The sequence below is a fragment of the Parasteatoda tepidariorum genome, chromosome X1 (genome assembly GCF_043381705.1).
Source record: "Parasteatoda tepidariorum isolate YZ-2023 chromosome X1, CAS_Ptep_4.0, whole genome shotgun sequence".
Classification (NCBI taxonomy): Eukaryota; Metazoa; Arthropoda; class Arachnida; order Araneae; family Theridiidae; genus Parasteatoda; species Parasteatoda tepidariorum.
The window spans coordinates 64,656,796-64,672,308 of NC_092214.1; the positions used below are offsets into that span (position 1 = coordinate 64,656,796).

At 28.4% G+C, this 15,513-nt stretch overlaps 1 protein-coding gene across 6 annotated transcripts in view; it reads right to left on the reverse strand.

Annotated features, from left to right (window-relative positions):
- LOC107452613 (lysine-specific demethylase 3B) overlaps positions 1–15,513 on the reverse strand; it is a 105,762-nt gene that overhangs the window by 56,152 nt on the left and 34,097 nt on the right. For all 6 annotated transcript variants that reach the window (XM_016069141.3, XM_016069140.3, XM_071187642.1 and 3 more), the window contains exon 2: positions 1,913–2,064. The gene's annotated coding sequence lies outside the window, so the exon portion shown is untranslated. The remainder of the gene's footprint in view (positions 1–1,912; positions 2,065–15,513) is intronic.

A 15,513-nucleotide genomic window follows, 5' to 3' on the forward strand; every position in this document is an offset into this window, starting at 1 on the left:
AAAATCAGTTAAAAAATAAATTAATCAACGATAGATGAATCTAACTCTGAATTGCAATTTAGTGTCAGTTGGATTAAGATTAAACATTTTTGTTTTATCATGAAATCATTTTAAGATGATTTTGGACCCGATTACGGATCCCTCACATTTAACGCGTAAACGGACTTAGCAAAATTTTTCTTGTGTAAAACGCAGTAAATAACGCTTAAATTCATAATTTTAAAGCTATAACTCCTTGGAAAATACGGTTTGGTTTTTAGTTCCAATTTCGTAATATATATATTGATCGTTACCACGCTCTATTTCACAAATTCTAAAATTCTTGCTTTTTTTAAAAAAAAAAAAAAATAAATACTAAATTAAATTCTAACAATTAAAAGAAATTGTTCTCGGAATGTTTTTCAAAATTTGAGAGAGCTACAACGTCATTAATTATTCACTTTTATAAAAAAAAAAACATGTTAAAATCTGAAATTGGTATTAAAACGTCCAATTATTATTAGCAATTATAGACCAATTTAACAAAACGATATAAATAGTACACAAGCGCTAGGAACAGAACATAACAATAAACTCAAGAAATTATTTTTAAGTAAAAGATTGTTACAGAAATCTAATTACGAATTGCTACTAAGAGGTAAGATGCAATATTATCATAACCAGAAATTCAGTAAAAAACGCCAATGGCGAAATGAATCGAAAAATTCTAGTTTTTCTCCATGAGCGGAAAAGTTAACTTCCTGTGGGGTTATTTGAAGGTTATTTCAAGGGTAAGAATCATTCCCGTCATCTTGCTTATAGTTATAAATATAAGTGTTTATAGCATGTTTTCTTTTTTTATAACGATGCACAATTTCATTGTGAAACAATGACAAACAACAATTATTTTTCAGTTCTTCAGTTCAGTTTTAAAAAAAAAATATTCTAACTTTAATGAAGTAAAAACATTTTTGAATAACGTTAAGTTTTTGTTTCTTCTTTTTTTATGAATTTAGTTTAAATTTTTGTTGCATATCATCAGATAAACCTTAATAACCCAGTAGCAGCAACTCTCTAACAGCAGCGGGTGCTACAGATTATTACAGCAGATAATTTTTTCATCAAGTTTCTGTCCGTTGGTAACCGCTCCAATCAGCCTTAAACTGCCACAGGCTAATATATTCCAGTTACTTAGATTAATACCACCAAAAGTATATTTTGAATAAGCTTAATAAGTTTTGTAAGTCAAAACAAGTTACATATATTGGTTAAATTTAGGAGTCAAGTATTTTCTCGTTACAAAAGTAAAGATATTTTTAAAAAAAATCTTTATCTCAGGGTTAAAGATGGCGATTACGGAACACTAAATATAAATATATAACATGTATTTTATGAATCAATATCCGTGGCGTGCAGAGAGGAGGGCCAAGGGGTCAACGGTCACGGGCATTGAACAAAAAATGGACATTTACTCGACAACTAAGAATACTAAAACTTCATGTTACTGTTATTTTGATCATGAAAAAAAACTTTTAAATAGATGAATATTTGGCTGAAGGAAAATATTTCATGAAGAATAAAATCTGTTATAACAAATTTCATTTTCATTCATCAACTAAGAATATTTCGTTGAAAATAATTTTTTATTGTTAATTTTCGCTTACATGAAGTATGGGTTTAGATTTTTATAAATAATTTTTTTTTTTTTAATTCTGTTTTAGAAAAAATTCATTTCGTGAGTATTATCGAATTGAGAGGTTTTTCCCCAGGATTCTACACATCTGTACGTCACTGATCAGTATTATATTTAATGACAACACATGTGTTTATGAATTTGACATAACTAAGCTAGTACGCATTTTAGTATTTTTCCACACAGTAAGTAAAAAATAAAATAAAAAAATTCCACAAATAGTTTTGAAACAAAACTTACCACCACAAAATTCGGATTGACTATTGGAATATTACTGTTGACTAGTCATCATAAAATAGATTTTAAATCCAATGCTTTTGTTTCATGTCACAATAAAATGACTCCTGGATATATTTTTTCTAATGGACGTATAGAATTTCTTTGAATGGAACCTAAAAAAATAGAAACATTATTAATTCATTGTTGCCTTAAATAAAACGAACAAATTTTCCTTTTTTTTCCCATATGTAAATAAATAAGAACTAGATTATTACAGTTCAAAAAATAAAACAAATATAAAATTTTAAAAAATATATAAAATAAAATTAAAAAAAAACAAAAACATTTCGTCTGCTATTAGCGTTTCAAACAAATATGCTTGTAAAACAGTTCAATTCAATGATCAGTAATAACCAGACGCTGACATAAGCCATTTTGTGTGAAACAATAAACACTCTTTCCTTTTCCATCTCGTAATTTTTCAAAATACTTTATTTATTATCGACATCATAAACTAGGGTAGACCTGAAAATATAAATTTATTAGTGAGTAGCCAGTGCCCGGAAGACTCCAATAACTAAGTAGCCACTTTTTCCTCAAACCTAATAAATCGGTGACCTATTCATTTAACAGCCAATTTCTACTTTTTTTTTTTTGTTGTTACTTAGATTATATTTTTTTAAAAAAAATCATCTTAGAAATAATCTACGGCTACAAAAAGTTAATTTAACAATAAAAACATGTGACAAAAATTAGTTAAACATTTTACAATCAGAAAATTCAAAACGCAATAAAAATTAAAAAAAGAAGAAAAAAGATTGGAAAAAGTGACCGGTTTTTTATTATTATTTTTTATTTAATTTATGGTTATTTTCACGTATATACTCTATAACTATAGAGCACAATAAAAAAAAAATCTATTAGAATTCAAATTAACAAAAATAAAGGAAACTATTAAGTTTTCAGCCATAATCATATGTTAATTTTTTTTTTTTTTTTTTAAATTAAACTTAATAGCATTTCTACGTATTGCATATTCTGTCAAACGTATTAAAAAAGAAGAAAAAAAACTTAGCTAACTTATCTTGTAATTTAAAATGAAAATTAGTTAGAAAACTTGTCTAGCTCTATTTAAATAAATAAAGCTCAATATTAAAAAAAAAAAAAAAATATTAAATGTTAATTCCAGAAAATGACACCGTTCATTGAATTTCCTGCGGATTAGAGATCTATTGCCAACATCGAAGATATATTAACATAACCGATTATATTCCTTCTGATTTAATACTTAGAAAGAAGAAAATGTTAAATCACGACTTGAAGCGTTATTGACCCTCTACTTCCTTTATAAATAATACAAACTACTTTTACAAGGTTTAAGAGGTTTGGTCAAAGCATTTTTAACGAGGTTTCACTAACAATTAATTATACCATGGTTTACGTAAAAAGGACAATGAGGCCGATGTCCTTATTTCCTCACTGAGAATTTTTACTACTTCAAAATTTTATGGCCCTCTTTCTTAATATTATTATTATTAGATGCATTTTAAATTAGTTATAACTATTTGAAGATATTAAAATTAAATGCTACGTAGCACAGTAATGGATAAAAATCTTGATTTTTTTGAGTTATACGATGAAAAAGGAATGAATAACTAAGTTTTACTTCCATATCCCAATTATTTCAGATAATCGAGATCTTACTGTATTTTTAAATTCGATACTATATGCACTAACATCGAAATATAAAGCTCCAATTTCTTAAAAATTTAAAGATAAACTGAAAAAAAAATATGGTTGGTTCAGTTAAGTATAAAAAAAATGTCAAAAAATGTGTAAAAATTAAGTATCATAACCATATACAAGGAATCTCAATATATTTTATTTGGCAAAAGCTTTTGCTTCATATCTTTGCAAATTTTATCTTGCATCTGTCTTATTAAATTTCAAACAACAAATAATTTGTACACTTAATAAATGAACCAAAAAAATATATTTGTGTTTCTTTTTTTTTTTATTAAAAAAATTTGCAATTCTATGAAAACTTTAACAGCAACCTGTTAGAGCCAGAAGATTTCTTCTAATAATCTTTTGCTACATAATCAAGGAAAATTCCTCGTGAAGAAACTATACTAAAACTTAATCATAAAATAGAAAAAAAAATTTCATTAAATTGTAAACGCTGTCGCAAAATTAGCAACTTGACAACAAAATAATTGTCATCACATAATATATAGAAAGTAGATATTGAGGTTTAACAGTTACAGCCTTATAGAAATGATAAAACAACCTCCGTTTCATAGCATAGAATAAAACGAATATATTTTATGGACAGAGATTAAATTAAATCATTTTCGCAACGTTCCTTACAGTAAAAACAATGAAAAAGAGTAATTTCAAAAGAACTTCTTATTTTCATCAAGTTAAGTATCTGAAAGTGTTCTTTCTATCAAAAAAAGAGCACATTATCGGGCACGAAAGTTGCAGGGCTCTCATTTTTTTCTCCTTTTTAATGAAAAAAAAACTAGTTTCCGCAATTGAAGCACTTGCATAATGGCAACGGCTGGCATTTCTAAGCTACTAACTGTCTCAGTGACCTTTATTTCTCCTAACTTGTGCACGTTGCAAAATCTTGCGCAAGTATCTTGCTTAGGATGAGAAAGATACTATGGGAACACCTGCTTAGAGGGGAATTTTCAATCTAAAAAGCCTCCCAGATCGTTGCGTTTTTATTAAAGATTAGAAGAGTACATTGACAAATCATGAGGAAGAAAAAAGTCAGTTTTTAAGCAATCATTTCCATCTGCAATTTGTTCCGTTAAAAAAGTAGATGTGTAAAAATTAATTAAGGGGTAGCCTGCAGGAAATAAAATGGTCGTTAATGCTAAAAATAAAAGCATAAGTATTGCAAAAACACAAATGAGAAATGTGTAGCGGAAAAAATTAACCTTTATAAATTTTTTAAAAATAAAACTGAACTGGATTTATTTAGCAAAAAGTGCAAAATCATTTGATAAGAGTTCGAAATCATTGGTGGCCCATTGGTCCGAGACCAGTAAATCCCCCCTTGGACTACTATGAAATAATCACTAGTCCGTGGGACCACCAGCGCGTCTGCATTTAATGGATCGTAGAGCTACGGTTAATTCATTCAGTTGGAATGGCATGATTATAGGTTAGGGTGTAATGGAATAATTCAACGTTGCATTTCTGTGACATACCTCAGTTAATTTTTTTTCCAATTTTGAGGTTTATGTTTATCATAGAATTATTTAATTTTAAGATACAAAATGTGATTTTAAGGAATGGAAGAATTTTCTTCAAAAAACTGAATGATTTACTGAAAAGAAATCCCGTATGAATATATGATAACTGAACTCTTATATTTTAAATTAGTGGCTGACAAATCACGAATAACAAGAGCTTGATGCAGAAAAAAAAAATTTTTACGCATTATTATTTAATATTCATGTTGATCTTTCTAAATTTTATTTGAATAATAGCTGCAATTTTTTTTTATAAGACCAATTTAATATTTTATTTAATTGTTAAATCATAGTTATAATTAATCAAGTTTTATTCAAAATAAACTAATAAATATGATGATATTATGAAACATGAAAGTGATTTTAAGTAATGTACAAATACATTTAACATTAAATTTCGAGTTGACCAGTACAAAATGATGTTTATTGGCTTAAAAGAGAAGTAACTTTTATAATTTTTAAAGCTGATTTGATGATTGTTAACTTTTATAAAGTGATTTACCTCAATTATTATTAAATGCTATATAAAAATAAAGACACATTAAAAAAAACAATATCTATTTTCAGTTTACCATAGCAATCCCTTTTAGTAAACTTATGAACTCACTATAAGTCAAATTTTGATAAATTTATAATAAAATTATGAGTGCAGAAGGTAAACTAAATAATTTAACTCACTATATTTATATAAGTACAACAACTTTTAGTGCTATACCAGTAAACTCAAATGTAAAAAATAGAAAACAAAAGAAGGCAACTTTCTAAAAAACATAAAATTTTTATTTTGTTCATATGAAGCATGAGCTTTTAAGTTATATAGGGAAACATTTTTAGGTAATCGTGAAGGTCACCTTTTAGCTTCAGAAAGTATGATACTTATTTCCTCCAATTGTAACAGATCTGTATCAATTATCTGTAACAGAATATAAATCGATAGTTTAAAATTCAAAATTATGGTCTTCATAGCAATGACCTTTCGATAAACTTATTAAAACAATAAAAAGAAAACTGGTACATTCAAACGCTAAACGTAAACTAAATAACTTGCTACATCCCCAAATACAAAGTTCTTAAAATTATTTTTGCAAATAGATTCACCTGTAAAATTAAAAGTATACTTTATCATGAATTCATTAATTTACATAACTCTCGTATTTTGTCTATACAGAGACAGAGCTTTAAAAAATATACATAAAACTGCAGCGTTTAAGAAAATCGCGAAGGTCACCTTTTAACACAGCTACGTCAATACTATATTTATTTCATCCTATTTGGCTATAACAGAACATTAAAGGATAATGCTTAGGTTTTTATCCAACTGTAAACATTCCAGTTTTCTCAAAACACTAGATAAAAAATATTCCATGTATTTTGAAGGGAAAGTAAATAAGTTTTGGTCTCCAGTCTCCATTTGAGTAGAGCGTGTTTTGACTGGAGGAGCACAAATAATGGCATCAATTTAAAAAAAAAAGAAAAGAAAAGAAAAAAGAAAAGCAATTTACTTTAACAACGAGGTCGCTATGCGAGAAAACTAAAGCGAATTGGAAAAGGATTCATACTAAGGGGAGGGGGAGAAACGGCTTAGAGAATGCGCATAGCAGGAGCACAAGAGGAAAAAAAAATACGAACAGCTGGGCTAGAGAGCAACATACAACAAAACGTAAGAAGTGAGACAGATTGCTTCCCCCCTGACCTCCCCACTACCCCTAAGCTACTCAGCATTTCTAATTTAAGAATTTTATCCTCTCCTACTCTAAGCTTCTTAGACTAGCAGGCGCCGAAGCCCCGCCTATGAGCATAGCGCAACGAGTTCGAAAAAAAATAAATAAAAAAAATCGGGGTCTGGCTTGTTTTGCAATAAATCCACCGTCTGCTCAATTATTGGGTACAATCTCATGGTAGTCCGTGGGCCGAACTCATTTATCATTCAAGTTCGTTCCGATAATTTGGGGGCAATTTTTTCTTTTGACAAACGATTCAGAATGTTTTAGTATTTTTAATTTCATTAAGTTCTCCAAAAATTATATGGTCATATGTAAATAACAATAGATTTTATGACGCACTCTTTTTCTGTACGCTTTCGTACTCTCATCCAGTGAAATCGTCGAATTATTTTCTCCTCCGCCAAGCTGACCAATCACGCATTGTCTCTCACAGTCGCTTACAGCAATGTTTGCAGGCAAATCGTTTATTGCATTGATGCTAATTTTCTCGATTTCATTTTAATCCTTTGGAATTTTTTTTAAATTTAATTAAAGGTCTCTTTTAAGAGCCAACTATATATTGATAACACTTCATTTTCCCGCTTTTTTGATAACATTGATCGAACAGTCAAACATTATCAACACAGTCTGTAATTACATTACAGTCAAAAATTATTTTCATGCATTTTTGCTTTCAATTCATTTCGCAGATTACAATTAAGTTTAATGATGTAAAAAATGAAAGTTTATATATCTTTTACTACAAGTTTAAAAGAAATATTTGAGCACAAAAATATTTGAATACAATTATTATTTTTTTTTAACCGTATTTTTCATATAAGGGTGCTGGATTTAAAGAAACTCGGGTTAACATTAGAATCTTTAATTTCGTATAAATACAACAACAAGAAATTAATGTTTATTAGCTAAAAAATAAATAGATAATCGATAAAGTGACTTAAACATAATTAAAATATCGCACTACAGAATGTTATACACTCATTAAAATATGTATTCTAAATCCACTGCCTTCATGAATCTAAATATATACCTCATACCAGGGCTCGAAAAAACTCAGAAATTTTACCCGTCTTCGATTACGGCTTGTTCAACAATATACTCGTCATCCTTTGAAACTAACCCGTCGCTTCTAAATAAATAAAAATATAATCTCCTCTCATTTATTTCAAACTTTATATAAATTGCACAATGAATTAGTAGTTACTAGGATTACAAATACTAGGATTACATTATACAGTAATAAAATAAATATTAGGTTACTACTAGTTACTTAGTATTTCTTATGAAATAATTTAAATGACAAAGGTCAAGTTATGTGGAATGTTAATTTATCCGAGGGTACTGCGTTTTTTAAATGAATCAAATATGACGTTTGCCAGTTCCACTATCAAGCCAATGATTTACAGAGGTTTCAGCACAGAAATCTGAAAGGGGTTTTCCATTTAGGTAGATGTTCATAATTGCGTTTATAACGCTACTTGTTTAAAACCAGTACGTAATGTGTTTTTTTCTAAGTTCATTGTGAAAAGCAGCTTTCAAGCGCTGCAGTACTCCCAGACAGAGAGAACATCAATTCCACCATACGCAGTATGTTGCTGTATTTCTAGATTAGAGGGTCATTTTAGAAGAGAAGCGCTAGACTCTTGTAAGATAACAAAAATTGAAAATGTATCGCGAACATTAACGGGAAAATGGCCGTCCGCACGGACGTCGGATTCGAGAAATTCGTTGTCCGCGGGGAATTTTTGACCGTCGAGGACTGTTTTTCGAGCCCTGTATCATACTATAGTATACTTATACTATGGATGTTACATCGTTAAAGTGTTTAATTCAGTTATTTCATAGATTAACTAGGTATCATGAAATAACTAGGCAAGTAAGTTAAAGTATATAATAGATGAAACATTTCCTACTTTACTAAGTTATTCTATGAAATAACTAGTGACAGACAGTTCAAGCGAAAAATAAACAATTTCAAAGAAATTTCATAAATTAATTGATTTAGTTAAAATCTCTCGGAAAAATACTTTTGATCCTTATTGCGGATGATCAATTGATAAATAATAAGGAAAAAGCACTTGATATAATTTATTATTGCTCATATTGCTAACATTAGTTAAACCGAAAGGGAGAAATAATAATATATTGCAGAAATAGTTATTTGTAAATATTATCAAAAAAAATAAAAAATAACAAGCTGGGACGAAAAACTATTGTTTCATAAGAATATTGAGTACACATTTTCAAACAAAAATGTAAGAAAATATTAATTTAAATAATAATAGCTACAAGAGGTTCAAAACTAACTAAAAGCAGCTAGAACCGGTACAAAAAACTTTCGAGCGCCGTATTTCATACTTTAAAGATCAAATAATCGTTATTCTATAGAATACCTAGTTAAATCTCAGAATTCAATAATTCCATATACTTTAACTGACTTGTCTAGTTATTTCATGAAATACCTAGTTATTCTATGCAATAACGGATTTCACTTTAACTATAACATATATATTTCATAAAGTATTTAAAATATAGTTTCAATTACCAAATCTAAAGTATTAGAATAATGTTTAAAGTACCATGCGTCAAGTATCGTGTTTATAGTACATATTAGAATTAATCTTCGAAGCACCAAGTTTAGATGTAGTATTTAAACTTAACTGCACGTACATGTTACCTTTAAAGAATCTTCGCACCCTTCGCTTGTTTGTTTCATACATAAATTATTTAATCATACATAATTTTGTTTCATACATAATTTAAAAGAATGCTCATATTAATATCAATTCATTTTGTAAAATTATAAAGTATATATTTTGCCATTTCATGTTAAATCACAAAATGCGAAGTTGTTTTTCGTATAATGGAAGAAAAACTTTAGAAATGTAATAAATTTACTAAGCAATTGGTGAGATGAATCAAAATATGTCATCATTTATTGTCAACAACTCTTCAGATTTATAGCTTGGTTGGTCAAATGTCGCTCAAGGCCAACTGCTTCCACTTATTTCAAATTCTAGAGAAAAAATAATCAGGACAGTAGTCTGATTCTCCATGAAGCAATAACGAATTTGTGTTTCCTTCACAATGAAAAAGTTGCTAAGTGAGATAAGACCTTGACACACCTAAGTTCAGAATATCGAAGAGGAGCAGCACATTACTTCATTTTGTTCATTAATATTTAATTTTGTTGTCATTATCTCAAACTTAGATGTTTACTAGCATTACAAGCGACCTTGTTCTAATTGTCAACAATTGTATAATTTCATTTGCATATCTTTAATTCTTACAATTTTGAGCCTTTCCTACTGTCTTTTTCACTTGACACTTGAGAGTCGTTCAAATATTACGTAAGACGTAAGCATGTTGGCACTTTTGGATTCCCCAGCTATGTAAGAAAGTCGCAACTTCGACATTTATGGTAATAATCTAATTTTAACAATTTTAGGATTATACTCAAATAAACGATATATTTTAGAAACAAAATTTACGTTTAAATTTATTTTGTAACATTTTGAATTACCTTGATAAAATATTTTTTAATTGTTTTCCTCAAATTTAAATTTTATTTTAAAATTAAAGTTTAGCCAAGATTATTTAATTATTTATTTTTGTACTTAATTTAAAACGTAGGGGATTTAGAGCCTTACGTAAGCATCACTCATACCCCTATTCTCCTCTTGTTAGCAAAAATATAAGCTAATCATAAGCTCTTTCCCCTTGAAGGTGCTTACGAAATATTTGAACGACATCAGATAATATTATATATTCCTCTAACAGACTACTGACATACCAGTTTTGCGAAATCAAAATGTTACAGTAACACTTCAAAGAATGTAAACGTTAAATTTTATCACTTACCTATATTTTAATAAAAATTTAAGAATATTTCTCTTTAACATCACTAATTTTATTTGGCATAAATGGAAGAAGAAAAAAAAGTAGAAAGTAAGCTCGTGTTGATAAGTTACAACGTGATATCGATTTGAGTTCAAATTATCTAGCGTAAACAATCATTTTTAGATTTCAAACAAAAAATAAAATAACGTCAAAATTTAACGGCGTTTTTTTTGTTTTTTTTTTGGTTTTGCATTTACTTATTTCGTTTCTCTGAACTAAATAAATACAATTAAAACAAATGACTTAAACACATTGATTGTGCTGGACACACTGAGAAAAGTAATTTCAGGTATTCTAAATAAATAGCAAAGTTGTGAATAAGATTATTATATTTTAGTGGCAGCAAATCCTTCAATTGCAAAGCCGTTACGTCAAAATAAATAAATAAAAAGCCACAGTTTAAGTGCATTGAACTCGAAGAAAAGCTTAAATTTTGTTGTTATTTCTAATGCCACTTCTCAAATACCAACAAGCCCGCTTGGTGAAACCAAGCGAATTTAAGGCCGAGGGTGCGTTTCTTGTTTTTCAGTGGCACCATACATGGTCAAGAATACAACTTTAGCCACACACACGTCACAGCCCGTTTATAGGACAAAGCCATTCATATATTCATCTACAGATCGTAATTTTGTCCTGAACCAGAAAATGATCAATCTCCAATTCAGTACCCCTAGAAGTATTGATTTGTGATGGGAACATGGAAGACTGCGGGACAAGACAGAATTAATGAGCACCAGTCACCATTTGCAACACCTGCAGTCGTCGACCGACTGGGATCGAATTCACTACCTTTTGGTCATGGGCCCTGCGCCATAACCTACTAACTTATCATCGACCACTAAAATTTTAACCTTAAATAATTAAAAAATAATTAAAACTTTTTAAAAATCGCCTATGTGGCGACATTTTGCTTCTTAGAGCAAAATCATTAAAATTAATGAATAACTCGCGATTTCCGCATATCTTGATTAGTCTACACACTGCAACTGCAACGTTTATGTAACTTAGCGATGTTTCTTTTAAATTTTAAAAATCGAATATAAAGCAATAACCTTTGTGTATGCGACAAAAGGTCAATGATTCTGAAGTTAATTTCGTTTAAGCTATTATTAAAGTTAGTTTCGGCAAAGGAAATAAAAAGCAAAAACAGTTTTTAATTTACGCACACCAAAGCGGCTTTCTTTGAATTTGGAATTAATGTTATTTTTTTTTATTACAAAACGCTTTTTTTTAGATGTTTATGATAAGTATAAACTATTATCTTTGCCGACATTAGTAAATTTTGAAAAATTATGAGGATAGCGGGAGAAAATTACAAATTGCTAAGGAAATTTTTCAAATTAAGAATTTTCTTCGAAGTGCTTTTAGCAAGAAAAACAAGAATACCACAATTTAAGTGCATTGAACTCTACATATAGATTTAATTTAAAATTTTATATTCACATTTTGAGCCATTTTTATAATTAGCACACAGGCACTGACTGAAGATTAACAAAATCTCAATTCTTTAAAAAGTCATGTCATGTCATGTCCTTCGAAAAACAAAAGTCTTGAAATTAAAATCATGAAGTTTTATTATATATTAATTTCTTCTAACAATTTTGATAAATGTGGTAAGATACTAGAAATAAAAAATTCTATCAATAAATATTAAAAAAATATCAGGGGTGACCCAAAGTGAAACACCCTAAATTTTCGGCGCTAACAATCTATATCAATTCAGAAACTATTAGTGTTTAATATAATTTTTTGAACTAAGATTTATATTTAAATTACTCAAAACAATGATAAATATCGCACCTTTTTAGTCAACTAATTTAAGAAAAAACTTCCTACAATAATCGTGATATTAGATTTTCAAATCGTGTGAATACGAATCGGTGTGTGCGACTTTTTAATCACATATAAATGCGATAATCGACGTTTGATACTACAAACGCTTGTATACGAATAACATTGGAATTTAAAAACGCGTAATTAAATTTTAAAAATGCATAACTACAAATTGCGATATTAGATTTTTAAATCACGTGAATACGAATAGCAAAGTACGATTTTTAAATCGCGTGAATAAGATTTACAATGTGTTGTAACTTTCGTGTAACAATCGAAGTTTGATATTAAAATCAAGTTAATATTAATCGCGATATTCGCGGATTCCGGCGTAGTTTAAAATATTAAAAACTGCAAAAATCCGAGAAATCAAAAAAAAAAAAAAATTTAAATTGGTGGAAGAATCACGCATATGAAAACGTCTCGTTAACGCGATTTAGCGAAAGTCTCAAAATTTAAATTTTAGATAGCGGAACTTAGTGAAAATTTTCTTGAAGTTTCCAGACGAACAATTTCCGCAGTTTAAAATCTTTACACTTTGGTATCCCATAATATTTCGAGACAGTAATGCCCAAATTGGATTTTAAGTCATAGTTATATGCAATCTACAATATAAATTTATAGTTCAAGTGTAAATACTTTTATACGAACAATAAAATTATCTGTATATAATTCAAATAAGTACGAAGATTTTTAGAAAATATTTCACTACATAGATTTTATAATCAAAACCATCTTTTAAATTTATTTTTATCAAAAGCATACAAAATGTGGGATGTGATATTTACGTAGTGGTTGCTAGGACACCGGTTGCTAGGACGCCAGTTGCTAGGACTACGAAGATATTCCTAGAACCAGTTGCTAGGTTGCGGTATCCTAGCGGTGGGTGCTAGGACAACGATGTTCCTTTTATATATTTTTTGCCGACGCTCTAATTGCAAGCGAAATATATATTTTGGTTGGTAGTTTTTTAATTACAAAGATCATTCTAATATTAAATTTAAAAAATCTGTTGTCTATTCTAATTATATTTGTACTGAAATTTAAAATTTAAAAGAAAGTTTGATTTTGATTATTTAATAACAATTCTGCGTCATAGGGCTAGTTGAAGAAAGGATTTTACGGCAGGGGTCTGTCCAGACATTTTGTGAAAGGTCCGTTTTTGTAAATTTGTGGAAAAATTACACGTAATTTGTGAATATAAAATAAAGGTTAAGTCACATTCTTTCAACCAAGGTCCGGCTTTTGTGAATTTGTGCAAATGGGATCCTGTTATTGCAAAAAACTTTTTCAAGGAGTTTTTAAATTGTAAAGACATACAAGATTATATTTTAAAAAAATATTATATTTTTAAAAAAATTAAATTTCAAAAAATAAACAGCAATTGCTACTAAATTAGAGATGCAACATACAAATATTTGGTATTTAGCCTAAACTGCTGAATACAGAATATTCATTTCGTACGAATAATGGAAGAAGCGTCTGCCGAAGACAAAACTTTGTTCGTTTACATTTGTCTTCTTTACCCCCTTCCTGGGAAGAGTTTATTCTATTGACAAAAAAATAATGAAGATAAACAAATTTGTGAAGGGTCCGATTTAAAGTTAAAATATTTTGTGAAGGGTCCGTTAACGAACCCAAATTTCTTCTAAACAGACCCCTGTTTTACGGGAACACTCAAAATTTCTTAAATTAACCTATACATTATGACTCTAAGGCACATATCCAGATTATGGGTATAACATATTTTATCCGCTAATCGACTTAAATAAGCAAAAGCAAATAAACAATGAAAAACAAATAATCTATATAAAACTGGTGGAAACACGTACAGTGAAAAGAAAACTAATTTTATTCGAAAAATATTATAAAACAGTTGTTATATTATAAAATAGCGTTTATATTAGGATTAAAAAAAAAATGAAACAGAATAAAATAGCAAGAAAATACTTTAGTTTAAATTGCAATATTACATAAATCAAAGAATAAAAAAGCTATTTACATTTGTTAGATAGATATTCGTAAGAGCTGACATAGTTGAAAGACTCACGCAAACTTTTTATCGACAATGTAAATAATCTATATCAAATGCAGCGATACTGTGAATAATAGTTATCTCGTGATCGCTTAAATTATGACAAACATAACATGAAATAAATTATGTGTCAATAAAATTTAAACCTATGCTTATATCACCTAGAGATGAAGATAACGTTTTAAAATAATTTTTTAAGAAAGTCAAAAATGCATAAAACCAGACCAAGAAAAACAATAAATAAATAAAACCAGGAAAGTCGAATTTTACTAAGCAAATTACGATTTCTTTTTTTATTTATTATTATTATTATTTGGTTTGTAAATATGTACTCAACCAATTTTGGGATGCCGGATTCTCCAAAAAATGGATTTACTGTATAACGTAACATATTTTAGATGTGTAAAGAAATGAAATTTGTTTAGAGACATAAAGGCGACCGGCGCGAAATGCTGATATCATTACCACCAATATGCTAATTGTCTTTAAGAAATTGTAGAGCATTAGTCCTTATGGCGAAAAACTAGCTGTTCCGGGGGTACTTCATTAATTTTTTTAAGGAAATAATTAAAAATATCTATTAACTGACCGTCGAATTTTTTTTTTAATAGCAGAAAAAATAACACTTTTAAAGAAAATATATATCAGCGTGCAAATATAAGTGCAAAATATAATTTTTTAATGTTTTATACAAAGCTAAATATCAATTTTAACTAATGCTTGTTATGATTTAGCAAATAAAGACGTTAATTAATTTATCGACGTTTTAGTTTTCAATGAAAATTATGAAATTAAAAAAAGAAAAACTATTATTAAACTATTATAACTATATTTACTTTAGATTCTACACAAAATTAAATAAAC